Here is a 22,285-nt window from a genome sequence, read left to right on the forward strand (position 1 = left end):
CTTTTGTAACATCTGTGAGCTTAGTTTTGGCATGGTTTGGTCCTTTGCAATGCAGCTGATTTCCTCACAGCCTATTTTTTGAAGACACTAAAATTCCCGTATTTCTGCTTTTTTCAATTGAATTTCATTTGAACCTATCTCCTTTCCAGAGTGTTTGTAAGCCTTTCTTTTGGGATTCACAAGATTCCTTTTCCCTTCCCAAAAGGAAATGAAATTTCTCTTCGGGAAGGGAAAAGGAATCTTGCGATTTCAATGGGGACCAATACAGGAATCTTTGGTGCATGTCCCTGCCCTTGATGGCCTGCCTGCCTTTTGATGGCTTTGATTTTAGGAAAGATTTTTTTCTTTTTTTGGTTGTTTTCTGAAGTGTCCGTGCAATGTCCCTCATATCTTGCCCCCAAAGTTGTGTCTTCATATTTGAGTTTTCCCCCTGCTTTTGCAACATCTGTGAGCTTAGTTTTGGCATGTTTCGGTCCTTTGCACTGCACCTGACATAATCCCGGGCCATTTTCTTAGAGTCAGTACATTTCCCAAATTTTCTTTTTTTCTCCTCCAATTGCAATTCCTTTAATGGTGTCTCCATTCCAGCGTGTTTGTAGCTCCTTCTTTTCTGTCTTGTCCTTCAGTGGGGATCAAATTTTCAAGGTTTGCTGCATGTGCCTGCACTTGCTGGCGTATGGCCTGCCTGCATTTTGATGGCTTTGACTTTGGGGAAGATTTTTTTCTTTTTTTTGGTTGTTTTATGAAGTGTCCATACCATGTCCCTCATATCTTGCCCCCTAAGTTGGGTCTTCCTCCTTGACTTTTTCCCCTGCTTTTGCAACATCTGTGAGCTTAGTTTTGGCATTTTTTGGTCCTGTGCAATGCAGCAGATTTCCTCACAGCCTACATTTTGAAGTCACTAAAATTCCCGATTTTCTGCTTTTTTCAATTGAATTTCATTGGAACCTATCGCCTTTCAGAGTGTTTAAAAGCCTTTCTTTTGGGATTCACAAGATTCTTTTTCCCTACCTGAAAGGAAATGAAATTTCCATTCGAGAAGGGAAAAGGAATCTTACGATTTCAATGGGGACTAATAGAGGAATCTTTGGTGCATGTCCCTGCCCTTGATGGCAAGCCATGCCTTTTGATGGCTTTGACTTTGGGAAAGATTTTTTTCTTTTTTTGGTTTTTTTCTGAAGTGTCCATGCCATGTCCCTCATATCTTGCCCCCTAAGTTTTGTCTTCCTTCTTGACTTTTTCCCCTGCTTTTGCAACATCTGTGAGCTTAGTTTTGTCATGTCGGCCCCTGCCAGGCGTCTGAGCAGGGACGAGGAGGCAATGAGGCCCCAGGCCTGCAAGGGTCACTTGTCCCCTCGTGGCCTCAGGCCCATGCCCAGCAGCCATGGCCAAAGTGCTGCCCATGTTGGCTCTGGCAGGGCTGTCTCGCAGCTGCTGCCCATCCCTGTGCCCTGTGCAGCCCAGGCTGTCCCACGGTGTCCCTGCCCTGCGCCTCTGGCCCTGCAGGCTGTCGGCATCCCCCGGCTGCCCCACCTGGCTGGGCCCTTCCTTTGCTGACAGCTCTGCCTCCTGCCTGCCCCTGCCTGCCCACACAGAGCCTTGGGCTGCTCCAGGCTCCTGCTGGGGACGTGCTGCACCACAGCCCTGCCCTGCCAGGGAAATTCCTTTCTGCTGCTGCCCGGGCTGGGCCTCACCAGCTGCCCTTGTGCGGGGTGCGGAGGTTCAGGGATATCACACCACAAATAATATGATCCAGTAAAGCCAAATTTATTATCTCTAAAAAGACTATATTTATAATAAATCTCTACTGTCCACGTGTCTCTAGCTAATACATGATTGGTTAATCCTAGCTGTTTACACATCTAAATTAGAATGCTGATTGGATCACCTAATTTTTCACGCGTCTTGCTGTCGTCTTTTGGCCCATTCATGGTTCAATGTTTTCCTTCTTTCCCAAGCTTGCTGTTAAACTTGCTGAGTCCTGATGACTCTTCTTGGATTTTTCTCAAGGATATACCAACCCCATTTCTGAATATGTCCATTATCCATTGTTTGTGAATGTGTCCATTGTCCATTAGTACAAGCAGGTTGGATTGTGCATCGGCTGAATATGGCCCTTGTCTAGCCAGAACTCCTCAATCTGCAAAAAACTCTCAACAGTTCCCCGGTTTTGTTTTTGCACAAGCCAGACTGATTTAAAAGCACGCTCAATTATTTTCTGCACAGCAAGGCACTACAAGCAGAATTGAAAATGAAGACAAAGTATCATTATGCCAAAGGGTACTAAATCCTTGAGCCAGCCTGTTATTCCCCAGGATTTTAGCCACTCATCAAAAGAATTCTCAACCACTGTGAGCTTTTTCATATTCTCCTTAAGCAATGACAATTTCTTGTCAATAGATCCAGAGTGGTCAGAGAGATTCATGCAACACATCCCTTCAAAATCTTCACGCTCATCTCCTTGTGCTAGCAACAAAAAATTTATAGCAGTCCTATCCTGTAACACAGCATGGTGTATGCTACCTACATCAGTGGTAAGCTAATTCCGGATTGCAGATGTAATGTTAATTTGTTTTCCTGTCCAACAAGCCAATAGTTTGAATGATGTAAGGGCCTGTGATGAAGCTAATCCTGGTGTAAAAAGTGATGCCAGGATAACCGAAGGCCAATTCCACAATTCTACATTATCCTTGCAGTCTGAGCCTAATAGATGCTCACTACATTTTGGACGTTGGAATTTGTGCCTGATGTCAAGCATCTGTTGAATGCTAGGGGCAAACAGTGTCATTTTCCCAAACTAGCATGGTCCTCCTAATCCTTTCTGAGGAATTGCAGGCCAAGCTTTATCTCCACCAAAGAGAAACAAAAGTAGAAAAAAGTTATTGCAGAAGCTATTGTAGAAGGGACTTTTCTCTCCAATGATGTAGAAGCTTTTCTTGTAGTAACTAATGCTGCAAGTAGAGTTTGAGAACCTTTCGATTGGAAGATTTTAGAAAAGATGAGAGCTGCATTTTCGCAATTTGGTTAAAAATGCCAACTTGCACAGTCACTTCTGCAGTATATTTTTCCATCTAACGCATTAATTCCAGCTGATGTGCATACCCTAATAAGACTTAGAATGCCACCCTATCAGCAGGTGATGTTTCATAAAAGCTGGGAGGAAAAGTGTGCTCAAGAAGCTGCAAGAGCTAGAGTGCAGGGTGATCCTCTGTATGGTTTAACAGCACAACAGTTACTTGGCAAAGGGCCCGGGCTACTGCCACTGCCCAGGCTAGGAGCATTGATCAAGTCTTACAGATGAGCCAACAACTAGCATGTAATGCATTTCTTGCACTTCCAGATAAGTTACACACTATGTCTTTTACACAGATTTGTCAAAGAAAGAATGAAGACTTTGATAAATTTGTAGACAAATTGCATGAAGCTATCTATAATCATTCTGATTTCAATTCAGACACAAAGATACAACTAGATGGACTTTGGGATCATTTCTCCATTCCAAATGGCTTTCCCTTCAGTCACAAGAGCCTTCCATCTCTTCCAAAACTTGCCTGCTGAAACTCTTCTGCTCCCTTGCAAATCAGTTCACTACTCCAGCATAACCCTTGAAGCACGGACAGATGACTCTTCAACTAATTATAGCAGAAAAGAAGGGTATTTATTGCAGCCCTGGTCACATGTGAACTAGTTTCCAGAGACATGTGCAAGGAGTTGCAGACTCCTGCTCTCTATTTCTGCAGAAAAGGTTTTACTTTAGGTTTCTAAGGACCCATAATACATAATTATTACCTGCCTGCTTCGCATTTTTATCAGCTGAATATCTATTACAGCTGAACAATTGTATTCCCTTAACTGGATTGGTGGGATTTTGAAATGAGGGAGTGGTTGTATGGGAGGAAGAAAGCAGTCTTCCTCATGGTGAACTCTCCTCCCATGGCCAGTTGGCAAGACCTTTTGACCTGCTGCTCATGGTCCAAGCCTCTCCTAACTGTTCAATTATTCTTAAGGCAAGGTCTTTCTATGGTCTCAGCTTCTTCACAATTGCTTCCTCTATCCCTGTCACTCCTAGCTTTATGTTCCTAATATATTTGGTACTCTTTAACTAAGGCACATGATTTCTGCTACCTGTATTACTAACTTAGCTTCTTACCTCATTTTAAAATCTTAACTAAAATATGCAATCTTCTACTATCCCAATTCTCTTCCCAGCTGGGCCCTCGACCCATCTGCACTTTTCTATTTTCCTCATTACATTTTCAGCTAAGCCCTTGTCTCACCTCAGGCACATCCCCGACTGCCTCTCTCCCAGCAGCTCAGAGCTGCATTGCACAGCGCTTGCTGTGCACCACAGAGCACAAAGCAGGCTGGCCTGGTGGGCCTTAATATTTCTGCCAAACACTCTGCATCTCATACCTTTGCTCTGGCTCAGTGCAGAACTGCAGGGTTGCAGGCGCTTCCTCCCAGAGCTGCGTGAGGCGCTGGCTCCTGCAGATGGGCCCTGCCAAGCTGTCCCTGCCTCACGCTGGCCTCGCTTCCCTGGCACAAGTGCCGGGCCTGAAGGAGCTGCCCTGTGCTCCAGCCTGCCGAGCAGCCCGGCTCCCTGCCCCGGTGCCCAGAGTGCTGCACACACTGCTGGCCTTTGCCAGGAGTTGCAGGGCAGCCGGCAGAAGAGGAGGAATCCTCAGCCAGCCCAGCGGCCCGCGGCTGCCCTTGGCCTTTCTCTGCTCCTGGGCACACTCCAGACGGCCATGGCCCCCAGGCCGGGCTGTGCCCAGCACGGCTACGCTTCCCCTCGGCAGCAGCCAGCTGCCACCTGGGCTCTGAGAGCGGAGGATTCGCCCGCTCCCAGCAAGAGGCACCCAGGGCCCGGCTGCTGCCTCTTGCAGCTCCAAGGGCCTCCTTCCAGCCTGCCTCTGCCGGGGCTCAGGCTGCTCCGGCCTCTGCCGGGGCTCTGCTGGGGCTCCAGCCCGGGCAAGGCCGGGCCCGCTCTCACCTCACAGGCGCTGACAGCTCTGCGCCACAGGAGACCTTCCCGAGCACCCTCTCTGATCTTTCTGCTTTCTCACTTGAGCAAGGCTCTCTTCCAGCCAAAGAGATTATTGCAGTTAGGGATACAAATCCAAGTGGCAGGAACCACATTGTTCTCCAGTCACAGCTGAAGGCCTGCATCTGCACAAGATGTTTGGGCTGCCTCATTCTTCCTTTGGTTTTGCCTTCAAATGCCATTGCCCTTTCTGCCTCAACTAGAAATACCTCAGCTGTGCCATAACCAGCCAGTGGGTCATATTCCAAAGGCAGTGTGGTCTGGAGAGGATGAATGAAGAAGAGCCCTCCTCACTTATGAAACCATACAAAAAAAGCCATATGTGTGACTTAGCACCAATAAAAAACAATTGGTAATTCAGAAAAAAATATTGAATTTTCTGAAGGGGTCAGAAGGAGAAGAATCTTCCAAGTGAGTTGATGTTTCAGAAACTTTATTAATTACATCTCTAATCTATAATTCTATGCTACAAATCTCTTTAGCAACCCTACTCTACAATCCTACTCCAAATTGGTAACAGAGATAACATCTTGACATGATTGCTATGTTCTAGTCTCCTAGGGTTAGGGCTAGGCTTAGGCTTAGGTTCAGGTTTAGGCTTAGGCTTAGGCTTAGGCTTAGACTTAGGTTCAGGTTTGGGTTTAGGTTTAGGCTTTGGCTTAGGCTTAGGGTTGGGGTTAGAGAAAGGGTAAGGGAAAGGGTAAGGGATAGAGATAGGGATAGGGTTAGGGTTTGGGTTAGCATTTAAGGTTAGGGTTAGGTTTTAGGTTTAGAGTTTAGGGTTAGGGTTATTCGTCTTCTTCACCGAGTTGATGACTTGTGCCAGGATGAATGGTGGCTTGGCTGAAGTTACAAATGGATGCTGTCCACCGGAAAAAAAACAAAAAACAAAAGAACATAGAACAGTGAACCATTACTTTCCAAGCTCATTGCTTCAGGGACTCAGTCAGGATACATCAAGTTCCTGGAAAGACCCAGAAAGAGGAGCAATGGGACCATCTGCTCCCCAGTCATCCCCAATGTGCAAGACCTTGCCATCACAGGCAAACCTGACCCAGAATCCCACTCATCTGTTTATTGTGATGTCTTCATCCTGCTGGGATTTTTGCCCTGCCAGCGCTCTAGAAATGGTGCTTTCTGTCCCTGGGTTTTCTTCCTTTCAGGAAACTCCAATGACTCACATAGGTCCCTGCCTTTGAAAGACAGGCACTGTGCTGATTCCCACAGGGACAGAAAGCAGTGTCTGCCTTTCCATGCCCTGCCCCTCGTGTGCTGGATGGCACCTTCCTTCCCAGCAGGGCCAGCCCAGTGGCACTGGGCCTTGCAGTTCCCTCTCTGCCACACAACCTGGCAGTAACCCTGGCACAGTTCCCATCTGCTTGAGCGTGCCAGGCAGCAGATGGGGCTGGGACAAGTCCCTCCCAGCTGTCCCTGTTTGCATGGCAGAAACCTCTGAGGGTGGGCTGGGGGGCACCAACCAGGGCCCCTCAGAGGCTCACAGTGAGCCCCCCACAGCCCCTCCTGCCCACAGCCAAATCTCTGACCCCTAGGCTGGGACTGGCTTCCTTGGGTTCCTCCACCACCATTTCATGTCTCTGTACCCTGCATTGCTCTACTTCAATTCTTTTGCCATTAGATAAAACTGAATACTCCACTAAATCACAAAAGAGGGCAACAGACACAGTCAGAGGACAGAGCACCTCTCCTCACAGGAAATGCAGAGGGAGCTGGAGTTATTCAGTTTTGTGAAGGACAGGCCCCAGGGAGACTTTATTGCCACTTTCCAAGACTTCACAGTGGCTTTGAAGAAAGTGGGGGACATCTTTTTTAACAGGGCCAGTTACAATAGGATATGGACAAATATTTTTAAACACTAAGGGCATCTAATCAGAGTAGGTCTAAGGAAGAACTTGTGTACTCAGAGCATGGTGCCACACTGGCACAGCTTGCCCCAAGAGCTTGTAGGTGCCCCATCCCTGCAACCATTCCGGCTCCGGTGGCAACGGGCTCTGAGCAACCTGATCTCTTTAAAGATGTCCCTGCTCATTGCTGGACACTTGCACCAGAGGACATTTACAGGGCCCTGCCAGCCCAGGCCAGTCTAGGATTCCTCACCATTTTCATTTGAAGAGCAGCAAGAGTGGAGGTGAGGAGGAAGGGGGCTCATCTGCTGCCTTGGGCTTGAGTGGAGGAGGAGCCCATCCCTCAGAGCCTGTTTCACCTGCAGCCCCATCACATTTTACCTGCAGGAGCTCCTTGGCAGACCAGCGCTGCTCCTCGTCTGTCTGCAGGCAGCAGCTCAGGAAGTCACGCAGCAAAGCCGAGAGGAGCTTGGGCTGCCGCAGCTGTGGAGTCCCTACTGTGGCTATCAGGTATGTAGCCTGGAAAGAAAGGAGACACCAGGCTCCACCTCCTGCTTTCACACCTCTAAGGCTCTCCCAGATCCCTTTGTTTAACCTCTGTTCTTCAGTGGCAGTTTCTGCCCTGGCACAGACCCAGAGATGACTTTCCTTTACCAACCAAAAACCCAAACCCCGATGCAGCCACAGCTTTTCCACCATCCTGCAGATCTTGCCTTGGCAGCTGATTTCATTGCCTGACCTAGTTAGTGGGAACTACATCAGCAAAAGGACATTTGCTTCTCTGAGGATTCATGCCAGCTTGAGATGGTTTTTGGAAGAGGGACTTTGCTATACTAACTAATTTCAAGGGTTAGTACATGAACGGCATCTCTGCAGTGCTTGTTGGTCCTTTAAGCGCACGTGCCCTAGAACAAAACTCATCCAGCTTTTTGTGCTGTTCTTGAAAACAATGAGAATTGGAAGAAAAGAAAGGAAATCCATCAGTTAATACCCAGGTAGGAAAACAAACATTTACAATCTCCTCTTCAACACAGACACATTAAGATGCCTGCACAAATGTATTGGGATGAAAATGCCTGCTTGGGCACACAGGAGCCACTTGCAGCTCTGTCTCTCAGCAGTCTGAAAATTTCAGCTTCCCATTTTTGCAGCCAAAGGTCAGAAGAAGAAGAAGTTCCATCCCTATGGACACCCTCTAGTCATTTGGCTGCTCAAGTCAATGCATTAATGGTAGGCCCATGCCAGAAAGTGCCAGGAAACAAACAGGAGCTTTTGGCAGGCTCTCCACATCACCAGGCTCTGGCTTGGTGACGTGCAGAATGTTGCTTGGGCTAGGAGAGAAACACGGTCACTGAGTGTTTCGGCAGCACTGCACAAGAAGCAGAAGAGACTCTGTACATTACACCCTCGTGCCCATGTTTTCCAGTGAGAAGAAACTGCACACAGGGTTAGGTTCCTCTCTAAAGACCACGGTTTTAGAAACTTTGTTGGGTTTGGGTTTCCTTCCTTCATTTCTGGAAAGATAAGAACACTTTTAAGATGCTTTTTCCCTGTTATTAAGGCCATCTACACAGACAAAAGAACTGGAACCACTAACCCAAAGGAAAGTGTTGAGTGGGAATGGAGTTTGTTTGGAGTTTGTTTGCATGTGGTAAGGCTTGAGTTCCCCCACTGATGCAAGCAAAAGTACAGCAGATGCTGATGTGTTGCAGGCACATTTGTAGGAGGGGACCTTGGTGGAAGTAGTTCCAGCAGATGGCAATGGGATTTTGTCCAGTGGCACACAGGACATGGGACAGGTGAGAAAGACAGTGGGATCAGTGAGTATTTGCTCCTTACCGTGCCAGAACTTTCACCCAAGTAAGGAGGTTCTTGTTCTATCATTTCAATTCCCACAATTCCAAAAGACCATATGTCCACTTTGGGGCCATATGGTTGACCTGTCACCACTTCAGGCGCCATCCACCAAGGAGTCCCGGTTACCGAGCACCGTCTGCTCTGCTCAGGGCTGAGCTGAGTAGCGAGGCCAAAATCAGCTGAGGAGAAAACAAAATACTGGTTTTATCTGAATTCTGTGCAATTAGGAAAGCAAGCAAAAGAATTCCCCAGTAGAAGTTTGAAATTGCTCTGTTGAATCTCCTGGCATTGGCGACTTTAAAAATCCCCCCATGTTTTACACTGCCTCCAGCAGTGGCTTTTGTTCTTTGGAAACTTTAGACTTGTAACTCCCTCTCTCTGGAAGGGACCTACACAGGTCAAGGCCACTCTTGAGTGCTTGTGGCTCCTTCTACCTCTGTGCACGTTGCAACTGTGCCCTCAGCTCGCAGCAGGGCTCCCTGCACTGCCACCAGCACCATTTTTGGGGAGCTGGCAGTCACGCCAAGCAGCCCCACACCCACATCCCTGGAGAGCTGCACCTGACCAAGAATATACTGACCCAGTTTGACAGAACCGTCCGTTCTGAGAAGGATGTTGTCACTCTTCACGTCTCGATGGATCACATCGTTTGCATGAAGAAAATCCAGTCCTTGCAGGCACTGAGCGAGAAAACAGAAACAGAAGGGCAAAAATGAGTGATGTGATTTCATCACACAAGAAAGGAAACAAAGAATCTAAAAGATCCCTCTCCAGGGGAATGGGGAGTAATGGCAGAACAGTCATGGCCACTGAGAGGAAGAGCTTGCTGCTCCAACACTTGCAGAGCAGGACCTTTCTGAGGAAAGGCACGTCAGCTTTGGAAAGAGCAACAGCACCTGCTGTTGTAGGCTGTCCCCTGCCAAGCAGCCAGGATGACTCCTGCTGCAGCGCATGTGCTCAGAAGCAAAGAGCATTCTGGCTGCACTCCTATCCTTTTTAGCTGAGCACTGAGAGAAACGAGTCTCTCTCTTCTTTCTTTGCTCTTTGTTTCAAATCCTGCCACCAGCACCTTTGCTTTTACAGGCAATGAATGCAGTGAAGACAGACTCCAGGCAAACATTTAGAGAGGCAAGGTGGAGAACAGCAACTACAAATACAAGAGACAGAGCGAGAATACAACAGCAGGAGATAAGAGTACTGGCACTGAGTACAGGGAGTGCAGGGGCACTGGCAGGCCTTTCACTTGAGATGCTTTTACTTGCCCATAGCATACCAGCAACACAGAAACAAAGCTCGGCACAGGAAACCTCTCCTGTTCTGAGCCCCTGTTTCCCAGACAATCCTGCCCAAGCCCTTGGAAACACAGATGGGATTGCTGACCTCCCGACTGATGGCTGCCATCTCATCTTCAGACAGGCAGGTCTGGCTGACGATGTCGCTCAGGACACCTCCATCCATGTACTCTATAACCAGCAAGAGTTCCTCGCCCAGAAGGTAGCTGAAAGAAGGAAACAAGGGGGTAGAGATGAACATGCATGGCTACGTTGATTTTTTGCTTCCAGGTTTCTTATTTCCAGATGCCTTTGTGACAAGGACAGAATCAACGGAACAGACATTCCCTCTTGGCTGTGCATTGTTTGCAATCTGTGCAGTCTCATAGAGAAAGACACATCTGTGAAAAAGGATATGTCTTAGATGGGCAGCAAATGAAAAGTGCAGTTTAGAAACAGCCCAGATAAAAAACATGTTAGGCATGGTGTTTCTGGAAATAAGCACCTAGTCTTCCTGGCATGCATAGCAATGGCAAAGAGGGGCAACAATCCAAGGGAAATCCACTTTAGGATGGTTCATCTGCACTTAAGAAACTTTAAAAAATCAATCCCAAATAAATGTGGAGGCAGTGAACTTTGAGGCTATTGAGTTAGGAAGATACAGCTGATCCAGGTTTGGAATAATTTTGGAGTAATTATCAAACTAGGTGTGCCAGGGAAGACTACTCATGCAGACAAGATGCCCTCTCTTCTCATCCATTGGAGATGAGTAGAGAAATATGAATAAATAAAAATTAACAGCTTTACTTGCTGCCACTGACCAAAGTGGGTTTTTAACCTCTCATGTTTGCGATATGTAAACACACATCCATGGGATAAGACCATGACCTCTCACCTGTCTAAATAATTCACAACATTGGGACTCCTATACTTCTTCATGATCATTATTTCATTAAAGGTTAGCTCCTTCCTCCGCACTCCTTGAAGATTTATTTTTTTTATTGCCACCTAAAATGACATTGAAAATCAGTAACTTGAGGGGTTGGTGGCACGAGACCACAAGGCACGTGGAGCGAGTGATTTTGCAATGACACAGCTGAGCTGTGCCAAACTGCCTTGTGATTAGGCACTGCAGTAATCAGGAACTGACATTCCAACAGCCCATTTCTCTGCTCCCTTGGGAGCCAGTTACAGGACACGTGGGGCCACTGACATTTGGCCTTGACCACTTGGTAACAACGGTGTCTCAGTTATCACCCACAAACGTCTGACCGCACTCTAGCTGCTTTGTTTGGGACTCAGAAGAAGGAATCCATGCCTTAATACTCTGTGGATACATCTTGTGATATGGGCAGGGCTTAGGGCTTTCAGGGACGCCTTGCAGATCTCTCCCTACGTGCAGTTCCCAAGTGCAGCACTGCAGGTGGCTAAGGAACTACCAGTAACTTTCAGATGGATTTGCTGGCAGCCAGAAATGAGAATCCAGGACTCTGAAGCTGTAGCCCCAAAGAGCAGGGAGGTGCTCGCAGGCACCACCTTTGTTTTAGCAATGGAGAGCGAGTGAGCGCGTCCTTCTCTGAAAGGAACCGCTGCCCTCCGTGCCTTCCTTCCGGCAGCTGAGGAGGACAAAGTCCCAAATGTGTTCTGTGGGCTGGCACCAGTCTGTGCTTCTTGTGCCTCTTCAGCACAGCTCTGCCCAAAGCTCCAGCCACAGCTCACACCAGAGGGGAAAGCCCTCGAGTGCAGCAGAGCCTGCAGGGGCTGGTGACATTTACCTCTCCTCCTGTGGCACTGTCGAGTGCTCTGTAAACATCTCCAAAAGTCCTAGAAACAAAACAGAAGCAGAGAAAGGAGAAGCTGTTTAGATCTTGCAGTGAAAGTCAGCCCACACAGGAGATCTCTGCTGGAAGTGTCAAAACCTGCAGGATGCAGGAGGGCTCTGCCAGAAGGGAGATGATGCATTTTCCTCTCAAGTGCATGGGCACTGGGCCTGTTCCTGAAGCACTGGGGTCCAATTTCTAAAGGGAGTTTAGTCTTTCCTCTTGGGTTTCACTGTCTAAACAGTTTGGTTGCTATTCTGACCACAGAGTATTTCCCTCTTCAAACCAGGGGCAAGAATTGTTCCTGGGAACTGTTATCTCACAGCTTTGATAGGGCATAGGTTGCTCTTTCAGGCAAGCAAGTTTCTTCTCTTTTCATTAGTGTGCCAGTATGATTTTGAGACACATAAAAAATGCTAAAGAAATTAACACAGAGCTGTCCCACACTTGAGAGACAAGGAGACCTTCCAGGTCCTGTTCCTTGATGCAGGAAAGACCTCGGTAGCAAGGCATCTCTGACAATGCCTTCTGAGCCCACTCACAAATTCTGAGCAGCATTGAGAGATGGGACGATCTCTCCCCAGTGTGTGATCATCTTTGCAGCTGGCCTGACTTCACGCTGGATAGACATTCCACCGCCAAAAGCACCTGGCCCACGGCTGTGCAGGAGTAACTGCTGTTGGACTCACCCGCTGCCAATATATTTCAGATGCGTGTATTTCATCAGGGGATTTTCAGTGGTGTTCACCATTCTCCCTGAGGGAAACAAAATGCAAGATGCTGACTTTAAAGCAGAGATCCCAGCTTCCAGGAGATACAAAAGGCAGCCCCAGCGCCTGGAGCTCTGAGCCCTTCATGGTCGGCTGGGTATCAACAACCACAACCAGGCAGACAGCCCTGCAGCACAGGTGGCCAGCACAGAGACTGATTTGTACAGTCTTTTGAAGAGTTCTCTTGACAGGAAACAAAGCACAGGGACATACAACCCCAGGAGAGGAGGACATCTTCCCCACCTTTCAGCAGTTTGCCAAAGGAATGCCTTCCCATTTGTAAACCAGAGCAGCTCCAGCTGCAACCGATCCTGATGGGGCTTTCAGCATCAGGACCCTGACCTGTTTGTGAGCAGGCTGAGCTCAAAGATGCCCCTCTCCCAGCTAAGGAAGGCTCCAGCCTCTGCAGTCCCTCCAGCCCTCAGGGACAGGGCAGCGACCACAACAAGGCTGGCAAAGCCCCAGCATGAGCACTGACAGGCACTGATGGGAAGAAGCCAGAGTGAGCCTGAGCCCCAGACAAGCTGTTGCCCCCATTCAGGACACAACAGGATGGGCTTTGAGATCAGCCACACTGAGGCACAGATCAGTGCCCTTTTTGTCCCAACAGGTGATGGCAGACACAGAATCCACTGGGCTCTGGTCTCAGCCCCACCAGGTCTCTTATCTGAGAGCACAGCACTGGAAGCTGTTATGGGCAAGAAGCAGATTCATTGGGTTGTGCTGCAGAATCACAAAGGGCTTGATGTGTTTTCCTAGAGACTGATCTGAGCCGGGCCTGGGCCAATGGGTAGGATTCTAACAGTCATGGGAAAGAGTGGGAATCAGGTATGGAAAAGTGCCATGGATCTGAGGGATATACCATGGCTGGGCTGGAGGCTCTCTCCTGAGAAATGCCTGCAGTACAGTTTGATCTGATCATGCCACTTGGATGTGTCTCCTGGACACATTTTGATAAGCATAAAACTAGAAGATTAAATAACGATTTTTATCAAAGTCTCTGTTTTTTCTTTGGCGACACATGGAAAATACCTTGTGCTCTCTATTTGTCCTGTAACCTGATGTTCTTTCAAAGTAGTTCTTATTGACAAAAAGATAGCATTCTCTTATTGACAAAAATATAGCATTCTCATGAAAATAAACTGCAGATGTAGTAGTGGTAACAGTAACAGTCATAAAATGACATCAGTAAAACGTGGGGTAAAAGGGCTCCTTCAGGATGGAGAAAAACACAACAAAAAACCCCCAACAAAAATGAAAAACAGAAAAGCAATCCCACCCTACCCCCCCAACAAAAAAAACTCCAAAGCCAAAAAGACAAAACTCCAAAGTCAGTCCATTTCTGTGAAGTTTTTTTGCTGTGATGACTGGTTGCAAGTCAGGAGTCTAAGGAGAATTTAGGAAGCTAAAAATTCTGTTCAGTTTGGCCACTAGCACACAGGACTTGCCTAGATCATTTGCTAGGTCACAGCCTTCTGCTGATCCAAGAACAATCCCTGCTTCAGCCTTTAGCAGAGAGGGAAGCTCAGGCAAACCCAAGCCAGTCCCAGGTGCCCTCAGAGGCAGCAGGAACACCCAGAGCTCTCTCGCTGCCTCGCAGCACAGCACTGCCTCTGGGGAGTCCTAAATGGCCCTGTGACACCGAGCTCAGGAGGAGCATTGGGTACAGCTCTGCTGACACCTGCACACAACACACTGTCCCTCAGATAAGAAACACCCCAGACGTACCCAGCAGCTCCAGGTACTCCTCCTCAATCTCCTGTTCCCGGGATGTGCCCCAGCCTGAGTTCCCAGGTTTCACAGAAGGGCTTCCTCCAGGTGATGCTGCTGCAGCAGCAGGTTCAGAGCCCATGATGTGCTGGACCTGGAGCATTTCTGGTGGGCACAGTTCCTGTGCCTCACTCCTCACTTGGGGTTCTTCATTGCCACACATTCCCTGCAAGTCTTCGCAGGCTGCCCGGTGAGATGTCAACACTTGCACCTCAAGCCAAACAGAACAAAGCAGTCAGACACTACAGCTTGTCCCTGTCAGCCAGGAGTCATCGACTGTGAGGAAAGGCAAAGAACAGACTGACAGGGGATACAACAGCTTGTTTCAATCCTCCTTCTGGGTCACCAAGTTCCACTGTAAAAACACCTCAAGAAAAAAGGAGAGCAGGAACAGGCCAGCAGGAATCAATTGGGATGACTGCTGGCCAAAATGCCAAAGGACAAGTTTCACTGTCCAGGGCAGACGTTGAGATTCAGCACACCGGGAAATGTCCTTCAGAGTGACTGTGATACACACACTACAGCAGCATGGCACTCAGAGGCATGGCCCCACTCCCTGCTGCTCTGCACTGGAAAGGCAAGAAGGGCAGAAACCACCAGACTGGTGACTGCAGTGGCTGCATCCCTCTTTCACTCACTTGGTTTTGCAGAGACTGACGGAAGCGATTAAGTTTCTCTCGGATGATTTTCATTTCTTCCTCCAGCTGCTTATGCCTTGCCTTGATCATACTGTGAGCTGTCTGAAGCTCTGCATCCAGCTGTTCCTTCATGTTCTCTAATAAACAAAAGAGAGGACATTTCATGAGTGGAGTGGCTGCCACTCTTTCATTCACCTGGTTTTGATGATCGCCCCTCTGCTGATGGAGATTCTCCTCTTGAATTCTTCCCATGTCTTCCTTGTTCTTTCTCTTCACTGCCATGATGTCACTCTGAGCTTCGGGCAGCTCTGCTTGTGGCTCTGCCTTGATATTCTGTACACACAAAAGCAGAGCAAGGGACTGAGAGCTGCCATCAGGCTCAGCTTTTTTCCTCTTGCAGCCTCAAAATCACATTCATTCAGCCCCTTCTTTCTGCTTCCCTCCCCACATCTGCCTCCATTGCAAACCTCCTGTCCCAGGGCTGATCTCTGCAGATTGCAAGGCTCTGTGCTTCCATTGCCTGTGGGACTCCTGGCCTCCTCAGTCCCAAGAGCTCTGGTTTATGCCCCTCTCCCTGCCTTTCCCTCTGTGCCCTGGCCAGTCAGACTTACCTGGCCATTCTCCTGTGGCTCTTCCACCTGCTGCCTGAGCTGCTCTTCCTGCCCTCGGGCTGGGAACAGCTCTCCCTGAGTCTGGCATGGCAGCTCAGATGAGGCAGTGTGCTCCTGCTCTTTCTCTAGAAGCACCTGCACAGAAAGCAAGAGAAGATGGGTTTCAGCTTCCCATACGCACTTTGTGAGCCAAGACTCATAGACTGCTGGGCTCACACGTTCCCAAAGCACTGTGCTGCTGCTCTCCTGGGTCGTTCTCTACCCGAGGGGAGGCACAGATTCCAAAGTGACCCTGGCCCTACAATCAGGGGCCATCTGGGACTGAAGCTCCAGCAGCCTCTCAGGCAGCTGACAGGGAAGGGGTGGCATTTCTCAAGGGTCTGGTGAGGGCCTCCCTCTGCTTCCGCCGTGTCCTGTTTGTCTTTCAGTAGTGACTGACTCCCTGCCCTGTCCCACAGCTCCATCCTGGCTCTGCAGGGGCTTCCTGGGTGAGCTCACTCCTTGTGAGAGACACTTCTGGAGTTCACCTTCTCTTCAGGCCTGCACCAGCATTCCTCCTTGCTGACATCCACACTCTTGTTAGAAAACCGGGTCATTCAGGAGATAAGGATGCATGCAAAGATCTCTGATGGAAGTCAGAGAACCTCTATGGCCACCTCTACATATGGAGGAGGACCAAGGTGTTTCTTCTCCCTCTTTTGTCAACGGAGAATTCTGACCAGCAGTAACAGAGTTTCTCATAAGGCCCCATTAACGAATGCACTTACACAGCCCTGGGGATGCCAGTGAAGGAAACCATGTGTCATGTATGGCATGGCATGTATGACCAGAGTCACCAGACCCCAGCTACAGCATGGGATAGTTCCATTCCCTTAAGACATGCAAAAATTTAAAGGACAAATGAAGGCTTCAGGTGAGAAAAGGCTGGAGTAGGAAAACATGAGGGGAAAAAACAACCATCTCTGGAGGGGGAAACATCTCTGCCTGCTCAGGATCAGTCAATGGAACTTGTCTCTACTTCTCTCCTGAAGGGATGCCTTTCTGTGAGCTTTGCATCTTCCACTGCTTTGGAGCAGAGCCAGGAAGATTAAAATCGATAGACAGACAGATCTCATTTTTATCATCTCTCTTTATTGTGCTGTAGTATTTACCTTCTTTGAATGGAGAGAGATATAGTTCTCTCTCCTAGGTTTTTTTTAAGGGAAGGTAGTGAGAAACTCATAGAAGGAGAGAAAACATTGATTATCTCTACTTGCTGTTCTTGTTTTTTAGTACATGAAGAATGTGTTATAGTGATTGTTTACTGAAAGTGATTTGTTAATTGGATTTTAGAGATAGTTGTTTAGACTGATTAGATAATTAGATAAAAGGCTGTGTGGAGACAGTCACGAGTTTTTCTTTCGTATGTTTTTAGTATAATATCTCTTTAGTATAGTTTTAATATAGTACTAGTGTAATATAACATAGCTTAATAAAGCATTTGTTTAAACTTCTGAATCATAGAGTGAAAGCACATTTTTCGCCACGTGGGGGTCTCCCTGAATCAATCCTGTCCTTTCTGTCGCTACACACATCAGCCCTCGGCAGCAGTGCCCCAACCAGCAGCCATCCTGAACTTGCTCTCCTGTTGCTTCAGTAACCCACACTCTTGGGGAATCTGGAGCATGTGGGTCCTTATGGAATGCATCAGACCCAGAGCACTGCACTGGGAACGGCTCTCTTTGTGCATCTGTGCTCGGGCAAGTTCTTCGCTTGGACTCGCCCACACTGATGGTGCTGAAGTGGCTGGAATCAGAAATGCAGCCCAGCCCCTCCCAGCTCCTCTCATCTCTGAGCACCAGCTGGAATGCAAGGGCATTGATTTCCTACTCAGTTCCCAAACACAACACACACTGATTCCCTGGGCAGCCAAAAGACACGGGAGCCGTTAACTTGAAAAGGATGGGCAAGCCCTACTGGCTGGTCTGGCACCAGAACAGCTCGTTCTGCACCAACATCCCTGCCCCAAACGATGTGTTCTTGTGCAAAAATACTGCATTGTCCAGAACTGCCCCCTTGAAAACTGAAATTCTAGCAGAATTTCTGCCAGTGCTGTAAAAGGGTAGGAAAGACTGAGAAAAAAGCTCCCTTGCTCCCTGGAGAAGGAGAAATTGCACAAGGCTTCTCCTTCTAGCAAACAAAGAAATCAACAAAATATGAAAGTGTTACCCACACCAGTGTCTAAAGCACTTGGATGCAGTGAAGGGATGTTTGGCAGGGAAACAGCCCTCGTGCTGAGCATTGGCTCTATGGATCCAAGGCAGGGATCTATGGCAGTCTGCCTGAAGGTCCCTCATGAGCCCCCATTGTCCAGGCTAAAGCTCCCTCAGCACCTCCCTGGCCTTGTGCTGCACCCCTTGCCCAGCTCCCCTGTCCCTCTGTGCCCACGCTGCAGCCCCTCCATGACTTTCTGCTTCCCAGGGCCCACAGCTGCACACAGCACTCCAGCTGTGGCCGCAGCGCTGCCCAGCACAGGCCACGCTCCCTGCCCTGCTCCTGCTGCCCCACTGCTGCTGGCACAGCCACCGTGCCCTTGGCCTTCTGGGCCCCCTGGCCCCACGCTGCCTCCTCTTCAGCTGCTCACGGCCGCCAGCCCTGCGTCCTTTGGGCCCACGCAGCTCCCCAGCCACAAAGGTGCCCATTGCACTTCAGATACAGCAGGCACCATTGCAAGATGGCCTTCCTGTTCTACCACCTCATGTTCCAAGGAGATATCATCGAGTTTGATAGGAATAGGATTCTAAGTCCCTCTCTTTAAATTAAAATTATCTAATTCAACTGTACAGGAAATTGCTCTTAATTAAATTTTCCCTATCTGCTGTCTGCAAGCATCGTTCTATTTTCAAAACTAGGTTTTTAGTTCTTCAAACTCTGAGAAGGAAATTTAAAAATATCTATCTCTGCCTTTCTTATTTTTGTTACAGGCATGAATATGGTTTTTCTTTCGGCCTTCCTAGCTGGCCCTCAACAGTCTACTGCTACTGGCCAAGCTCTCAGCTTGCTCTACAAGTCTTAAACACCAGGAACATGAAATGTTCCTTTCTCACTCACCTCAGGATCTTCAGCGCTGCTGAATACACGCTTCAGGTGTCCTGTAGTGGGAAGGGAAAATGAACCAGATGCTGTCAGAAAACTGCCTGGGCTGCTGAATCCCACAGAACAAGTCAACCCAAACAGAGATGATTTCCCATTTCACAACATCCCTCCAGGAGACACATCTCATTCAAACAGCCAGCAAGAGATCAGGACAATATTCTTGGTTGTGCCTACACTGCAGCCAGTTTAGCCAGGAAATGAATACAAATATAATCAAGCAAATGCAAAGTGTTTTTAACACTCAATGCTCCTGTTCTACCAAACACATAAGACAGCTTCTGAAATCTTCTCCTTCAGGTACTCTGTTTTTTTTCACTCAGTGTCATGCACCAATTCTGATTAACTTGCAGGAAACCGTTACCCAGAAAAGCTTCCCCAAAATCCCCCAGAGGTGGCGCAGTTCTATTGTGGAAAAGCACAGCAGAACTTCCTTTCAAAGGGAACAACTATTTTAGCATTTAGTAAAAGGTCAAGTTAGTCAAGTCCTTTCATGACACAATTTAAAAAGAAAGAAGCTTTCTCTGAATTCTGGGAACAACTGCAGAGTTTTTGGAAAGCCTTAAAGAAGGTCTGCCAGTCTATATTTTCAAAGGTGTCCTGCTTGTCCCAGCAACCTGAGGAAATGACAGACTCTGCTGCCACAGACTCTCCCGTGCAGGGAATGGAAGCCCTGCAGGTTCCCCTGCAAATGCTGCCCCTGTGGCTGCAGGCACCCCCTTTTAGCTGAACCTCTTGACAGGAGCTTTAGCAAAGCACTGGCATCCTAATGCTCTTTCTCTTTCAAAATCAGAAACTCAGCCCCCAAGAAAGAGCAGGAAGACATAGAAAAGCCAGGTTAGGATACACCCTAATCTAAGTAGAATGGAAACCTCTACTTACGTGCAAAATGTGTAATGTAATACACAGAAAAAGAAATGCCATAGGCAGCAAATGCTGCTTTAGCCAGATGATGAAACATTATAACAGTGTTGTATGAGTTTTTCCTAAATTAGGAAAAACAAGGCTCTTGTCAATGGGCAGCTACCCACTGACAAAGGCGCCAGCCAGGAAAGTTCTCCTGATGTGAGCAAGCACTAGGGCTGCTCTGACACTCAGGCCTTCCGTGCACCAAGGCAACCTTCTGATGCCACTATGACGATGTGGCAACCATGCCCTGACATCACAAAGGGACAGCTCTGTGTTGGTCTGTGAGTTTATGCAAAGCAATAACCAACCTTCCCTACAGAAAACACAAAAGAGCCTGGAAAATTCTCATCTGTCACAAAGCACCAAAAATTCCCCTCATGGGCCAAACCCTGTTGTTCAGGGGATCCAAGAGGAACTCCAGGAGTGCCCCAAGCACCTACAGCCTGTACCCCAACTGAGCACTCAGATGGGACACAAGCAAAGGAAACCAGACCTTAAGATAATGGCCCACAGCTTTGCACGTGTGAGAAATGACTCTCACTTTTAAAATTTTAAAGGTTTAGTAAACCTTAACAAAGGACTGAATAAGGAAAAGTCGCAGCATTGGGAGTCTCTGTGATTAGCAGCCATGTGCTCATCTGCAAAAAGGATGCTCGGCCTTTTATACCCTCAGCCCCTCCAAAAATTTTGTCAGTCAACTCTTTCTATGCTGCCCATTGGTGGAGATTACTTTCCTGCATCCCGACTGGAGGTCAGGCGTTGTTACACCCTGCCTGCTGGTCACAAGCCAGCCCTCCCCAAATGCCCTGACTGCCCAGGCTGTTACAAGGGGGACGGGAAAGAGGACTATGGGAGGATATATTACAATATAATCACTACTCATTTGAACATCCACATAACATCTGCTTCTTAATTGTCAGAGCCAACCATTGCATTACTTGTCCAGAACACACAGAACCAGGAGAGAAGCCACTGTTGGCATCACAGCTGAAATGTTTCCTTACAAATCTCCCCACATATTTGCACCTTTATTGGACATGCCCAGGGCTCCGGTGCGTGTACATCTCTGCCTCTCTTCCCCTTTGGCAGCAGTGGAACTGGCAGCATCTGCCCGCCAGCAGCAGCTGCTCCCAGCTGGGAACGCCACTGGCGCTGCTGATTTCCAGAGGCTTCTGTGTGCCAGGGGGAGCCAAGGCAGGAGCGGGTTGAACGGTGCTGGCGCTGCTGCTGCTCTGTGCCAGAGAGCCCCGGCTGGGCAGGGCACGGTGCCCACTGCGCTGCGGGCTCCTTCTCCTGCCACAGCTGGGCACACCTGGCAACAAGGCATGACAACCTGTGGGCAAGCCAAGGGGTTTCTGGGGCTGCACTGCTCTGCACACACCCAGCACACCTGCAGCACACAATTTTAACCCTCAAACTGGTAAACCAAAGGAAAACAGCTGGAAAAGATTTCATTTTCACCATTCTTACCTGCTCAACAGAAGTCTTCAAAATGAACGTTACCAAGCAGGGCCCAATTCCTGCTGCCAGCTCAGGGTTAGAAGAGAGGCAATCCTTGATCTCAGCACTGGCTGTGTGGGGAATCATATCCCCAACACGTGCACACCCAGCAATCTCACTTACTAGTTTGTATCCATGGATCTAAGACATATTCAATACTTTGCTGAAACTCACAGGCTAAATATTCCCCCAAATGATTTACTGATTGATACTTATTGACTTCTTGATACTTAAATCACTTCTCCAAATTTACTGACAAGAGAATAGGAGTGTCCTGTAGGTCCCTACTGGTCATTGCCCCAGGTTCAGGAGGAGACCCATGCAGAAAATAATCCAGGGCAAAACTGGGCTTGCAAAGCAAATTCATTCTATTTGTTGCAGTAGCAAATAATACATACCAAGCCCTGGATTCCTAAAAAACTGCTGAGCAGGAGAAGGAGGTGGAGCGTGGTGCTCGGCAGCAGGGGCAGGTGGGCAGTGCACTTTCAGGACATCCCCTGGAGCAAAACCACGTGCATCTCATCCTTCTCACCCTTCCAGCTCAGAACCAGGCCTGGCATCTCCTGCTCAGGAGTGGAATTTCCCAGTTACAGCATCGGCTCACACATGGCTGGTGTGTGAGATGAGGCCATGAATCTAGGATTTAAAAGAACTGGAAGAGTTAACATTTTAGCAAGATTTAGTTAGGGGGAAAGAGTATAGCAAGAAGAGTAGAAATAATAAGGGATAATTAATTTTTATCAGATAAGGTAGTTAAGGCTAGGGTAATATATCACTTGCCTGTCTTTACTATGTTTAAAGAAGCGGGATGGGATGCGGATTTCTTTGTGACAAAGAAGAAGAACGTAGCCTGCACCTGGGCCCCGAAACTACAACTATAGCTGTCCTGGTTTAGGACAAATTAGGGGAAATCTCCAAAAGGGAGCCCCCCAAAGAAAACAAACCTCCAACCACCCCTCCCCCAACACCGGGTTCAGGAAGGAATTTCTTGGAGGAGCAAAGTGGAAAGCAAAACCTATTTATTTACAAGTAACAAAAGAACACTCCCCAACACAAGAAAAGAAAAGAAAACACACTGTGTTGTGAGGGCGCCAAGCTTCT

At 48.2% G+C, this 22,285-nt stretch overlaps 2 long non-coding RNA genes across 2 annotated transcripts; both read right to left on the reverse strand.

Moving 5' to 3' along the window:
* Positions 1 to 8,830: 8,830 nt before the first annotated feature.
* LOC134427627 (uncharacterized) lies at positions 8,831 to 9,821 on the reverse strand. Its single transcript, XR_010030208.1, has 3 exons — positions 9,660 to 9,821; positions 9,344 to 9,443; positions 8,831 to 8,942 (listed from the first exon to the last, which is right to left on the reverse strand). It is a non-coding gene; the product is annotated as an uncharacterized LOC134427627 (long non-coding RNA).
* Positions 9,822 to 15,652: 5,831 nt separating this feature from the next.
* LOC134427817 (uncharacterized) lies at positions 15,653 to 21,677 on the reverse strand. Its single transcript, XR_010030238.1, has 3 exons — positions 21,583 to 21,677; positions 18,734 to 18,774; positions 15,653 to 15,778 (listed from the first exon to the last, which is right to left on the reverse strand). It is a non-coding gene; the product is annotated as an uncharacterized LOC134427817 (long non-coding RNA).
* Between the last annotated feature and the right edge of the window lie 608 nt (positions 21,678 to 22,285).

This window comes from Melospiza melodia, chromosome 21 (genome assembly GCF_035770615.1).
Source record: "Melospiza melodia melodia isolate bMelMel2 chromosome 21, bMelMel2.pri, whole genome shotgun sequence".
Lineage (NCBI taxonomy): Eukaryota > Metazoa > Chordata > Aves > Passeriformes > Passerellidae > Melospiza > Melospiza melodia.